At 33.3% G+C, this 4,269-nt stretch overlaps 1 protein-coding gene across 1 annotated transcript in view; it reads right to left on the reverse strand.

The window, feature by feature from the left end:
* Nucleotides 1-834, reverse strand: part of GTDC1 (glycosyltransferase like domain containing 1) — a 315,221-nt gene extending 314,387 nt beyond the window's left edge. The window contains exon 1 of the mRNA XM_015567145.1: nt 739-834. The gene's annotated coding sequence lies outside the window, so the exon portion shown is untranslated. The remainder of the gene's footprint in view (nt 1-738) is intronic.
* Between the last annotated feature and the right edge of the window lie 3,435 nt (nt 835-4,269).

Here is a 4,269-nt window from a genome sequence, read left to right on the forward strand (position 1 = left end):
TTTATCCAGTAATCGAAACCGCAACTTTTGGTCTACAAGATGAGGCACACCGGCCAGGGCATTAACCCTGACTAAGAGCTGGATCGTTTAGGAAACAATAAAAATTTAGAGGAGGGGGATAGTAAAAGAAAACTAAAAAGTGTATGGTCTTAAACATTTCATAGATATAAGAATTTAGAAAGAGTGATCTAGAAAAATAAAAAAAGCCAGGAGGTAAAAGTATACCAAAAAACTATCATTTAAACAAGGTGACTTGGGACAAAATACGTTAAATTACCAAAATATTTTAGGTAAAGAGAGCAAGACCATCTTTATAAAAGATTTTTATTAAAGCTAAAATTAACTTTCAAATAATTCAAAATCAACTTTTTCAGTTAACTGTATATTAAATGTAAAGCTTTGTGGCAGTTCTCCTCTTCCAATGGACTTTCACTCTCAATGAGAGGACATAGTGAACACAGGAGAAATAGATATTAATCAGAAGTGATAAATGATTAGTTGGGAAAAGCATGGTTGACTGAAATATCTTTAGCCTTAATAATTTGAGGGAACAAAAATTCCATTAAATAAGGTTGTAAATATCACCACATTTTGCAAGGAAGATAAACAATTTTATTTTGAATGTGAACTTTGAGGTATTATAGGTATTTACTAAACAGATGGAGCTCAGAAGTCAATGCCAAACTGCTAGTCTAAAAATCATTACAATATGGGATGATAGATGTTAACTAAACTTACTGTGGTAGTCACTTCATAATATATGTGAATCAAGTCATTATGCTGAATACCTTCAACATCCACAGTGCTGTATGTCAACTATATCTCAAAACCGAAAGTAGAAAACAAACAAAAAAAAAGATCATTAGAATAGAGGTGAAGATGAAAGACATGGGATTAGATAAAATCACTCGAAAAGACAAAATTAAACTAGAGAAAATGGACTGAAAACAGGGTTTATAAAAAGTTCCTAATGTATGGGGTAGGTAGCTAAAGAGTGGGAGAGGGTAGAGAAAGGGAAGGTAGAGAAAGAGAGGGTTGGAAGGAAGGAGAGAGAGCAAAAAAGGAGCCATCAGAGACAGTAAAACAAAACAAACAAAAAACTAAACTAAAAAACATGAAAGAAGGAAGATACTTGTACCTGAGTCTTTAGTCCAGAGAGAGACTAACAAAAAAAACCTTAACAAAAAGTGAATACCCCTCATCAATGAAACAAAGACACAGCCACAACCACAAACCACAAACTATAAAAAAAAAAATTCTGCCAAATTATGTATCTGGAATCTAAATGAGGAGTGATGCTAAGAGCTAAACCACGTCCCCTCAACAGGAAAAAAAATGTCCCTAAAGTTGGGACAGTTCTACTAGTAAAGCCCATTCAAGGAAATTCTGATTAGAGATATTATACTTAAATATCTACCTGAGAGAATAAGAAAAGTTTCTCTAGAACATCATATCTATACTAGACAGAAAAACCAACATGACATTTTTATTATCAATGATCTAGTTTCCTAACTCAGAGAGACTGCCAAATGAGGTAAAAGAGAAGGGAAGCAGTTAGCACCAAACCAGGTACTACATAGACTCCGATGACCCACAGAATCTCAAGGTTACAGTGACCTTGACCGCACTGCAAGCTGAGGTGAGACATATCCCCAGAACAAGGGAAATGTCTTGTGTGAAGGAGTGTTTTAAGAAAAAAAAAATCCAAAATGGAAGTACAAACTGATGCCATTGATCCCCTCTCCCAACTACTCCATACTTGCATCTGGCCTCAAACATTTTTCAGGCAATACCTGTTCTTTAATAGAACTGAACCCATAAAAAATGAGTTAGAGTCAGAAAAGAATCAGCAAAGAATTTATGTAGAACTACCAAAAATTGGGTGGAAGGATATAGGCAAGTTGAAGAAAAGTTTTCCATGATCTTAAAGAAATTACAGAGAATATGAGCTATTTCAAAGAGGCCCAAAGAAAAGAATAAAATATCTAAGAAAAGATATGACACTTTTTTAAAGTGAGGAGAAGGCATATTGGCAGGCTAAAGAAAAAGCTGAAATAAAGTAAAATAAAAAAAGATTAAAGCTACAAAAACAACAAAAAACAGACTACTTAGTACAAAACCAGTCAGGTAACTCAATCCTGTTTCCCACAGTAGCTGTACCACTCTGTGTTCCTCACCAGTACTTGTTGCTTGTTGGGTTACAGGTGGCAGCCATTCTGGCAGGTGTGAGGTGATACCTCATTGTAGTTTTAATTTGCATCTCCTGATGTTCAGTGATGTTGAGCATTTTTTCATATGTCTATGGACCATCTATACGTCCTCTTTGGAGAAGTGTCTATTCAGGTACTTTGCCCATTTTTTAATTGGATTGTTCGTCTTTCTGGTGTTGAGTTGTATGATTTCTTTACATATTTTGGGGAATTCACCCATTATCAGATGTGTGTTATCCCATACAGTGGGTTTCCTTTTCATGTTGTTGACGGTTTCTTTGGCTGTGCAGAAGCTTCTTAGTTTTCTGTCATCCATGTGTTTATTTTTTCCTTTGTTACCCCTGCCCTAGAAGATATATCAGCAAAAATATTGCTACACAAAATGCCTGAGAATTTACTGCGAATTTATGTTTTTTTTCTAGGATTTTTATGGTTTTGCAACTTACATTTAAGGTTTTGGGTTTTTTTTTTATCCATTTTGAGTTTATGCTTGTGTATAGTGTAAGTTTCTTTTTTCTTTTTTTTTTTTGCATGTACCTCTCCAATTTTCCCATCACCATTTATTGAAGAGACGCTTTTTACTCCATTGTATGTTCTTGCCTCCTTTGTCATATATTTGAGAGTGACTAGGCATTCCAGGTTTCTGCTGCTGAGGCACAAACAATCCACCAATCTTTTAAAAATACACAACTAAAAGAAAAGAACACTCTTAAATGTCAAGGGCTGCACTTAAACTAAATTAGCAAACTATATTCTATAATCAAGCTATATAAGCCAAGACTTGATTTTACTCTACAGGATTCAGTTTCTCAATCTACTGACCAAAGAAATTTATTCTCCTAAAAAAATGCAGTACTTGTTAGAGGGCATCAGTTGCTGAGAATGGAATTTTGTCAGGAACCACTTCCCAAGACAAATTTGAAGTGACAAAAGAGCAGGAAGCAACCAATTGCTTTTAAATATGAAACTAAGACTAAATGTGAAAAATAGTTACAAAAAAGAATACAAGTGCTACACAACTTGACAAGGTACAAATTTAATATAACTAATAAGAATTAGGAAGTAGAAAAAGAAACTATGTTAATTTCTTACCTTTCATTACAGAAAATACACTGATACCATAACATATAGTTATTTTTTTAAATATAATGATCCTAATGCCTTAATATTTTCATCATTTTTTTCAACTTTAATTTACTTAGGAATTTTTTATTATAAAGAATCACACTTAATTACTGCAACTTCTTTGGCTTTAATTTACTTTTACTTCCTTTAAAACAAAGTAATATTTTACTTAAACAAAAATTGTATATAGAATAATTCTAATCGTAACATTTTTCTCTTATTTCTCCACCTATAAATATATGTATGTACATGGGTATGTACATGGGTGTGTATGTTTGTGGGTATGTGTTCATGGAAAGGAGAAACAATGTCTGAAGTCATGTTCTAAATTATAATGATTATTTATTGGGGTACAAATCGTTTTTTAAATTTCTTCACTCTTCTCTTATTATTTTTATAATGAGTTTTTATGTAGTAAGTATATGATTATTATTTAATGCAAATCTGTATTTGAAGAACTTGGTAGGGCAACATCATAGAAATCGTGAGTCTGACTCAAAATAGAAAATCATATTTGCTTCAGATATTTCTGTATTTTTAACCCTTTATTCATTCATTAATTCAACTAGTAATTGTCTAGTACTCACTATGTAGAAAAAATAGAAGACATTAAACTGTCTTACACATCTTCAATGCCATCATATACTTAATAAGACGATAATTATAAGGTATAATGTCCTAAAAAAGGCACTGATCATATGAAATTTAAAACCTGAAGGGATAAATAACACAAAGACCACTAAACAAAATCTTAAATTTTTTTGCAATATATCAGGTGTAGGATTAAAAAACAACAACATGCCCTAACCGATTTGGCTCAGTGGCTACAGTGTCGGCCTGTGAACCTGTCGGCCAGGTTCAATTCCAATCAAGGGCATGTACCTTGGTTGAGGGCACATCCCCAGTGGGGGGTGTGCAGGAGGCAGCTGATAGA

This window comes from Myotis davidii, unplaced genomic scaffold (genome assembly GCF_000327345.1).
Source record: "Myotis davidii unplaced genomic scaffold, ASM32734v1 scaffold560, whole genome shotgun sequence".
NCBI classification, from domain to species: Eukaryota; Metazoa; Chordata; class Mammalia; order Chiroptera; family Vespertilionidae; genus Myotis; species Myotis davidii.